The sequence below is a fragment of the Balaenoptera physalus genome (genome assembly GCF_965194825.1).
Source record: "Balaenoptera physalus genome assembly, chromosome: 5".
Classification (NCBI taxonomy): Eukaryota; Metazoa; Chordata; class Mammalia; order Artiodactyla; family Balaenopteridae; genus Balaenoptera; species Balaenoptera physalus.
This window is the reverse complement of record NC_138884.1, coordinates 17,403,452-17,414,073: the sequence shown is the minus strand read 5'-3', so window position 1 is coordinate 17,414,073 and position 10,622 is coordinate 17,403,452.

Here is a 10,622-nt window from a genome sequence, read left to right as displayed (position 1 = left end):
GACCACCTGAAGAGGTATTTCTAAACATATCACCAGACCTGAAAATGTTCTATCTGAAATGAATGTATGTACTACCTAACATGAATGAATGTATAATACTGACAAGTTTTTTCATAGTGAAATAAAATTAAATACATGACTGTGAATAGTTAGTCCTGTTTATGCTATCATCTCAAATATTTGGCAGTGATAATTAAGAACCTGGCATTTGGCAAGTTTTTCTTATAATAGTCGTAGTGTCTTTGTGTGTCTGTGGTCAAATAATAGATGGCCATTTCAGCTGAACATGTAGCAGTCTCCAGGAGTTGGCTTCTCTCTCTTTTTGGGTAAGCATTTCAAGTTGAATCTTTTTTTTTTCCTTGGTGTTGAGGTATTCTGTCTTTTATGGTAAGTGCTTTACAACGTAATCTTGGAGAAAACACATTAGCCTTATTACTATATAACCCTGTTAATAGTGAATGAGTGCATTTTATTTAAATTAATAAAATGGAAGCTCAAATAGAGAAAGATTGAGGGACTGGGATTTTGGGGGGAAATATAGAAGCTAGCATTTCTTGTAATTCATATCCTTATGAAATACTTCAGTAATATCTTCCCATTACCCTTCTCTGTGGAATTATAATTTATCCAATAAACCCTTCTGCAAATATAAAGTCTGCCTCAACTACTTAGTGAGTTTGTTTTTAAAATTAGTTACTACTCATGCACTTTTAAGTGTCTTTTGTTAAGACAGTTTTTTTTGTTTTGTTTTCTATTTAATTAATTAATTAATTAATTTATTTATTTAGTTTTGGCTGCGTTGGGTCTTCGTTGCTGTGTGCGGGCTTTCTCTAGTTGCGGCGAGCGGGGGCAACTCTTCGTTGCGGTGTAAAACAGTTTTAATCATGAGGAAATTGGGTGAACTCATGACTAAAATTCTTGAGAGAATAGTCTTAAATGTCTGGGATCATATTTCCCAAGCAGTCTTTCTGCCTCAGAAAATGATTTATTAACCAGAGTTCAGCTGCTTTTTGCTTTTGTTGTTGATGACAAAAGGCATGTTTAAGCATGTTAAATTGGCTTAACGTAGTGGACAGAAATGTTGGTTTACCGTAGGAGAATTCGCTGCCAATGCATATTTCTTCTTTGTGTTACATATAAGGAATAGTTAATCTGACCTCAAAGAAAAGAAACATATGCTCCCCTAGATAAGGTTCTAGAGATGAATGAGTCTGTCTGCTATATAGCATTTGCTGGTCAGAGAGAAGGGAGAAAAAAGGAGGGTGGAAAATAAGCAGAAAATGAGACTCACCAAAGGCCTGATTCTAAAGGGAAAAAGTGAAATAAAACAGAAATGACACATAAAATGGAAGGAAAGTGGGGTGAATAGATGTGGAATATAAAATAAGCACAGGTATATTGGCAGTATACTGCTGAGTCTCTCTGGGGTCACATTTGTTATTTGTCCCTTAGCAAATGATTCTGGAATGTTAAACAGTCAATGTGCCTGTTTCTAATAAATTAGGCTGTCAAAAATAAATAAACTCAATTTGGGGACTGTGGTCCATCAATTATATAATTCTAACAGGCACAACTATTATCCAAATTCTATTTTGGGCAATGTCTCTATGTACTCAACGAATTAAGACTGCAGTCTTAATTGGCCCAGTTTGGTGTGGTTCACGTAGCTGGAAGCTGAAAGAGGTGGTATCACCTAATTTATATCACTGGGACAATTCAGGATGGCTGTATTCAAGTTCCACAACTGCTTTGCCATCTATTACACTGTCCCATTTTATGCCTGCTTGCCTTACTCATTACCCTTTTCTTACTCTCTCTTCCACTCTACTCCATTTTCTAAGTTGGTTATACTTTATTTTGTTAGGAATACTTGTGCCAGGCAACTCCTCCTTGATCTTCCAACATTACTCGATTTACTGAACACTACTTTATTCTTAAAATTGATCCTTCTATTTTCAAGATGCTTCACTTACCTGGTTCTCCTTCTACCTTTCTGATCACTTCTTGTTTCCTTTCTTTCTCTCTCTCTCTCTCTCAAAATGTTTAAACACCAATAATAGTCAGTGAGAAAAGTGCTCTTTTGTCAAATAAATTTGGAAAATACTACACATAACACCCTCTTCTTGGTAACTTACCAAAGCATATTAGATTCTTTTACACATCCTAGGAATAAAGAATCTTGTTTGTGTTTAACTCAACATCTAGCACTATTTCAAACACTTTTTTTGGTTTCTTGTTTACTGCTATATTTTAAAGGATCATGTATCTGCAAATAACTGCATATAATGGGCCTCAGTTACTATGTCAAGCATTAATCCAACATTTCCAGTTACCTGTTGAATATCTTGGTCTGAATATTATGCCAGAACTTTGAATCAATATTAAAAGACATGTCGTTTTTCCTCTTAATAAAAGTATTTATCAGTTGGCTTCAGTGAGCCAGGCACTGCTGGGTGCTAAGGATAGAATGATAAACAGGATGTAGTTTCTGTGATGGAGATAAGTAAACATAAAGTGGGGTGCGGTTTGGGAGAGATGAGGACAAGAAGGGCGACAGATCTAAACAGAGATCAAATTGTGAAAAGCGTGGAACGTCATGCTATGGAGTTTGAAGTTTTTCTTGACAACAAAAGGCAGCCCTTGAAGGATTTTAAGGCCAGCGATGATCAGATTTTTTTAAAGACTCCAGGATGAGGTATACATTAAAGCAAGGCATAGATTCTTCATGGAGTCTATGAAATCAGCTATCGTAAGACAATAAGACGATTAAGAAATTAATCAGAATCTGCCTCATGTTATTCTTGGGTGTGAGCACTTTTCTATTTTCTAAATGTGAGGTCCTTAAGGACAGTAGTATCTTGTTTATCCTTGTATACTTGCCCATCCTTAGCATATCTCTTTGTACAGACTAGTTGCTTTCTTAATGATTGCTTGGTGAGTAAATAAACATGAACTTGTTACTGTTTAAAACATGTTGTAGAGCACATTTCCTCAACGGACTGATAAGCAAAAAAAAAAAAAAAAAAAAAGAAAGCAGTTAATGAGCACCAAGAGAAATAGGGAATTAGTGATGGGTGAAATACAATCATAAAGAAAGAAAGTAAAATTTGATGATAGGAATTGCCTATTTAGGAGACATATGAGTTCAGAGGCCTGGTAATTTAGTACAAAGACTTTCACTTCTAAGTCAAAGAACTTCAGTCTTCCCATCACCATTTAAAAAAATAAGTAAATTGTTGGGTAAGCAGCCACTGCGCAACCTGCCACCCCTCTCTCTGGGATTGCCCAATCAGTGCCCTGCACCTGGAACATTCCCTTATACGGAACACAGGTGCCAAGGTGTCAGTTGACTCCAGATTTTTCTTTCTTATTAGCAGGAAACTTTCCCATGTTCTGGGTACACAGTGAATTTCCTTGTATTGCTTACATGTGTGTCGTATGGACAGGTCCACCAGTAAATCTGCCCTCCCCAACCCAAGGTAAAGGGGTCTTCGCCCGCAGCATGAGCGAGGTGCTGAAGCCACTGCCTTGTGTTGGCTATCAGAAGGGACCTGGTGGCCATGGATGACAGCACACGCTATAGACACTGATCTCGCTGCATCTCTTCTCCTTTCTGTGAGTAAGGCTTCTTCCAACCAGCATATTATGTGTTGAGTCCTCTTTAGCAACTCTGCACCCAGAGAAGATGCAGTGGGTCGAGGGCTGTGGGCTCCTACTTCTGGAGGTTGGCATTGTCATGATCTCTGCCATCTTTCATACAGTGGAAATCCTCACTTGGCATTGGCAGCTGGTTCTGCCTGCCCAACATAAACCCATAGTTTGTCAGAACTACAACATGGAGTAAAATCAAGGGGCAGACAGTTTCAATTTGGTCACTATTTGGTAACCACACCTGAAGTAAAGCTCAGTCCAGGGTGCAGAAAGTGAGTAAAAGGGAACCTTAAAATGCTGATGGTTCCCTCTCATGCCTGTCAAGAGTATGATGTTGAAGGAATGTTTTGCATATCCATTGGTTATTATGTTTTTGAATGATAAGCTTTAAGCTAAGAGTCTAGAACTATAATCTGGTTTCAGTGAACTTGGAGGAACTCTTCTACATTCTCAGCAAATGTTAAAAAAATATAATGTGGTGTCATTAGTTTCTTGAGTATTTATTATGTGCCAGGATCTATGCTATCTCATACAAATCATCTCTACCTACCCATTATTACCCCACTGTAGAGACAGGAAAACTGAGGATCATGGGGATTAAATAACAGCTAATAACTGGCAAAATAGAGCTAACTTCAAAGTTTATGATCTTAATCTCTATATTTCATGCTTCATCACTTCATCGAAAGAAGAGAAAATAATTAGCTTTCTCATGAGCTCAGCAGTGCCTAGGAATTCTTTTGGCCTCAGTTTGGATTAAAACTGCTAAAAAGCCATTTATTTCAACTGTGTTTATTAAAAATTCTGCCATGCTAGTCAAAATATTAATAAGAATGGAAACTATAAGCCACCATTAAAAATACTTTTCCCTTGGTTATATGTTCGCCTGGGTCAAATATGTTATCTTCCTGACACCAGGAAAAATGGCTCAGATTTGCCCAGCAAAAGCTCGGGTGCCCTGAAAATTCGTATTCTAGTAGCAGAGATTCACACATTTTGATGTGATCACACAAAAATGTAGGAATATTTCTATTAGTCATATCACCAAAATAAAAATCAAAGTGTAAAAAGCTCCAATGACGGATGATACTAGCAAGTAGCCAATATTGTTCCCTATGTTTGATGAGTATCCCAGGCAAAGCCAGAGTTAATGTTTTATTCTTTCTAATAGATATTTAAAATTTTTCTTCTATTTTTAGCTTTTGAAATTGTTTTGGCTTTTGAATTGTCTTGGCTTCTGGGTGGATAAAGCTGCTACTAAACTTGGTTTTGTGTACTATGCTTAAAAGGAAACAAACAGACCATTTTAAAGTGTCAGCAGAGATATATGTAAAGACAGAAGTGAATAACTCCTGCAAAGAGTAGAGGAGTCCAGCAGCCTGAAATAGACTCATTAAAATTAACTTCATCTAGTATCACAACCAGGGGCCTTAGGAAAATCTATGGTATCTACTCTGTGGGCAAGAAATAGCTATGTCATATTTTAAAGGGAAATCATTGATTCTGTATTTTTCTCAACCTTGAAACACATAATAAAGTGCAGAAAGGAAAAAAAGAAGCTGTTCTGATTATTTTCCCTGGGACAGGGGGTAGAAAGGTTTGGACCTAATAGAAAGGTTATTTTGGAAAAGCTATGACTGTATCAATTTGAAAGTAGTATGAATAGATGCTCAACCTTGAGCAGCTTGAACAAAACACTGCAGAACTTGTGGATGCCCAGAGAGCACATACAGAAGACTCACGGAACAAGGCCTTTCAATACAGGTAGCTCATACATTTTCTCTTAAGTTTTTTGCCGAAGCTGAAGCCTGAAGTAGAATAGAGATAGACAATTCTCACCTTGGTGATAGTTACTGACAGCAGAAATGATATTAGGAACAGAGCTCATTCTGCAAACAATCAGAAACCAAGCCTTTTACTCTTAACTTGGAAACATTGATATAGGCGAGGTTATGTTGAATTAACAAGTAGAGCAAGGACTAAATCTTTTTTTAACACAAACCTGGTTCGAATGTCCTTTTGTAGAGGTGTTCTAGGGGAATTTGCTTCCACAGGCCATAAAATTTTCTACCTTTGTCCCATTCAATGAAGTTTTATGTTCCTTTTAATGAGGTGCTGAGAATTTTTGTTTCCATGATTAGAGAAATGGCTTATATATCTATGGAAGCACAACGGAATATTGGCTAAAATTCGTATTTACCTAAAGTTGATCCATTTTACTTTATTGATTGATGGGGGTGAGGTAAGAGAAAAGATATCTTGGAGTTCAGATATTGAATGGAAAAAGATAATAAAAAAATAGGAATAAGCATGTGGAGAAAAAGTTCAGCTACTTAACATTGGGGCAATATGTACTATTATAATGCTTTCAGAGGCATTTCATACAGGGAGTCTTGCTTTTGTGCTGAACTCAGGGCTACTGGAACAGAGAAGTTGATGGAACAGATGAAGTTCGAATTGATTTCCCCTAATGTTCAAGGAGGCAAGACTTTCTACTTAGAATGGAGATGTATTTTAATAATGTTAAGATAGTAGGAATAAATTCATTCAGCTTAATCCCTAGGCAGAGTTTTTCCCATGGCAACATTACCAGGTAAGCCCTAAAAGAAGGGAGCCGATACTAACAGCCATGTGGGAACACCCTGCCACCATTCCTCTACACAAAATACAAGTTACTCCATAAGCCACTGAGAAAGATCACCATTTTCCTTGTAATACTCAAATAGCAATCAGTGCAAAAACAATATTTGTATTCTGTTTTAAGAAACTTACCAAGATAAGATGACCCAAATGCTGTTTGAGTTTTATTAAGAATATGCCAGTCTTAGTGAAAATGTGAAAAAATAAAGATTGTCATAATAAAACCACTTATTGTGGTGAAAAAAAAAAAGCCAGTCTAATAGTTTCTTTTTTGTTCAATATTAAGAGAGAAAAGTAACTTTTAATTTTTATTTTAAAAGGACTCAGAAGAAGATATATATGTTGGATTGTTCCAGAATCTTGTTACACTCAAAAGTGAACATGGATCTGGTTCTAAATCATTTTCTTGGCTTAGATTCAGAAAAGGTTCCCTGCATATCAGGTAAATTGGTCCTCAAAAAACAAACAAACAAACAAACAAAAACCAAGTTTTTAACCTCCAAGTTGCCCTTAGCTGAAGCTTGTTGCTCCATAGGCTTCCCAGCTGGTGCATCTGGCTCCAGGACAGGGCGTGTCAGGTTCTATCTATCATAATGTTCCACTTGACCTCATGGTTCAGAGAGGAGTGCAGATGATGAAAGGAGATGGTGTCACTCATAATGTGAGGTCTCAGTTGGGGAAAGTCTCAGAAACCCTCCAACACATTATTAAAAGGAAATAAATTGGAAATGAAAAGCTCAGCTTGCTGGGCAAATTGAATTTTATTTGGTTCAAAATTTTATCTCAGAAAAAGTAAAGAACACATGGGAGTAAACAAAGATTACAAAGTTGGGTTTGGAGATTTTGTTTAGTTCGTAGATAGATATCAGAATTCTCCCACTTACTCAGCTCAGGCTTCATCTCACTTGCTAAAAATTCTTTTATTTATCTGACCATTATTTTAAAAATAAGTTAGAAAAGCCTATGTGGGTTTTCAAATTGATGATACAATCTAAGATATTACTTAAATCTACACAGTACTTATTACCTTTCAGAAATAAATGCTTTTTGTTTTATGCTATTTTGTAATTGGTGCCTAATGACACCAAAACATCTCTGTGTTTATGTGACATTGTTTCACATGGAGGAAAACTGAGGCTGGTCTTGGTTAAAAAGCAGATTCAGAGAGAAAGAAAAGAGAGATCTAGAGAGTAAAAAGTTAGGAATATAACTACAGAATATTAGAGTTGGAAGCTTTCTTAGAAATCATCTAATTCCTAAAATATACAGAATTAAGAATATTATTTCCACACGATGTCCTGAAAATAAAGTTCCATTGTTAAAGAAACATGAGCAGTAATGTATACTAAACCATCATCTGTAGATGCTCATTGTATATTAGTGTATTAAGGACCTGAGAATTTAAAAAATTTTTTCAAAAACTGTTTAACATGTTTCTTCATCATTTCCTCAAGTAATGTAGTGTGGCGGTGACGATTCAAACAGATTTAGCTCAGAATGCTAACTTTACTATTCATTAACTGTGTGTACCTGGTAAGTCAGTTAGCATCGCTAAGTCTGAATTTACTTACCTAGTAAATGTGGGATAATATTATTTACCACCTAAGGTTGGAGTGGGGATGAAACGAGAAAATGATAGTAAAGATCCTAGCTTTGCAGCACCTCACACATAATTTATGTCCTCTTCAAATGGTAGCTTAATTAACAAGATAGCCTTTGATAAAAATGACACAGGAAAACAGTTGTTATGGGAATTAAAGCAATGCATAATTTTGAAAAGGAAATTGTAATAAATTGTTAGTGAAAGTAAATGACATGCAATACATAGAGTTACTAGTAAGATGTGAAATCTTTGGACTCCTAATAATTGTCCTCTTTCATAATGGTTTAGTCATCTTTCATGGATTATGGATTAGGTGATTACATAGAGTAATGATAAAGGTACACAGTTTGGTACTGTATCATCTAGATTCAGATTCTAGCTTGCCAATTCCTAGTGCAGTAATGTTAGGCAAGTCACTTGACATTTTGAGCCAGTTTTCCTATTTGTAAACCATGAATTAAAATATTATTCCTCTTTCTAAGAGTTGTTGAAGATAATTAAGCTATAGAAATTTACCATTTGTTGAGAGTTTACCATATCCTAGGCCACAGTTCCTAGGTAAAAAGGTAGTAAATGTTTTGCATACAGTTAGTGAGCAACTGTTCATGAAGATGCTGTACAAACTACAATGCTATTAGTAAATATTAGTCAATAGTAACAGTTAATGCTGCTTGGCACCCCATGGTTTCTGAGTAGTTAACTAAATATCTGTATGACTTCAATGCCTAGTAATTACATGGAGGAAGAAAAGAAGATATACTCAGTCTCCAAGTAATTTTGACCTTTTAAAGAACGTTTAAAATCTGTTCTAATATCAAATTTCAAACAATGTAAGAATCCAGGTTCAATTTGCCCTGTGCAATCTGGGATCTCCTCTGTTTTCTTAGTTCAGACTTTCAAGGTGCCTGTCCCTAAGCAACTGTGGATGTGTTAGGGTTACATAAAACTTTTGTGGATGGACCCAGTAGAAATGAGAGTATGTATTATTATTCTGATTTTTCATAAGAGGAAACTGAGGTTCAGACAGGCCAACCAACAGAAAGTTAGAGAGTCAGGACATGCACCTAATTTTTAAATTTCAAAGTCTAGGCCACCTTCTATTGTGTCCAAGATATGAAAAAGAAAGATAATTTAACAGATGATTTCTAGAGCTCAAGCTCTATCAGATTAGCTTTATTAAAGGATTGATTTACTTTAAAAAATGATCCCTGGGCATATATTATGTATTTAAAAGATAAATTTATTCTGGGAAGTTTTATATCAGTTAATTATTTTTATATTCATAAGTGGTTACCAAAGATGCTTGAGGAATGTTCAGTCTGTACAGTTTTGAGGATAAGAATTATAATCTCTCATATTCCCTCTGTGGAGATAGAAAGTAAACTGGGTAATCTATGTTCAGATCTGGTACTATGTTTGTTTTTTGATCATTTTTGCTTTTCCTTCTCTAAATTTTATACGTATGCTCTCTAAAACACAGGACAAGTATTGAACAGTTAGATATATAATTTCCCAACCAATACCTATCATTTAGGATTAAAAAAATCCCTTTTGGGTGAAAATCTTTTGGGAAATGACTTACCACCATATAATCTGTATAGAACTTTCATCAGTAAACATATTTCAATGAGTATTTGTCAAACATCTTTGCAGTCTAGGTGTTGTGCAAGGTAGTAAATGGCCTTCCTGTGTTGAAAGAAGTTAAGAATCTGGTGAGTGAGGTAGACAAAGTCAGAGAATATTTAACTGATAAGGAACGTACTGGGCCAGCACGTAGACTAGGTCCTTTGCTCTGTCTGGATGTGCACACTAAGCTTCTCCTAGTGCTCTGTTCATTCATTCTTCCAAGGCACACTCACTGTGAGTCAGTCAGATATCAGGAATTTCATCAATCTCTTGTGATACTACCATAAAAAAATTAACATAGATCTATAAACCTTGTCCTCAAGAAATATGAATTTAATTGACTATTAGTGACTATGCTATTGCAATATAGATTGACATGATATAGGAAGTAGAACAAGCTATTGGAATATATGGAATGAAAACTGCCCAGACATGGGAACTCAAGGAAGTCTTTCTCAAAGTGGCATCTGAACTTAAAATTGAAGTCAGAGAAAGAGTAGCCAGAAAAAAGTTGGGGAAGTGAAGGAAACATTCCAGCCTAGAGAAAAGTACATAGGAGGAACAGCCTCAGCTTCACACTCTAGAACAAACAGAATTGAACCAATTGAGAAAAATTTTTGAGAAAGGGAAAACCATATGTGAAGTTATAGAGGAGTTAAATCCACCATGTATATGAGGCAGCACTAGTATTTTGGTATACTTCTATAAAATTCTGCAGTCAATTCAGACTATACTACAAAGCTACAGTAATCAAGATAGTATGGTACTGGCACAAAAATAGAAATATTGATCAATGGAACAGGATAGAAAGCCCAGAGATAAACCCATGCACATATGGTCACCTTATCTTTGATAAAGGAGGCAAGAATATACAATGGAGAAAAGACAGCCTCTTCAATAAGTGGTGCTGAGAAAACTGGACAGCTATATGTAAAAGAATGAAATTAGAACACTCCTTAACACCATATAAAAATATAAACTCAAAAAGGATTAAAGACCTAAACGTAAGGCCAGACCCTATAAAACTCTTAGAGGAAAACATAGGCAGAATACTCCATGACATAAATCACAGCAAGATCCTTTTTGACCCACCTCCTAAAGA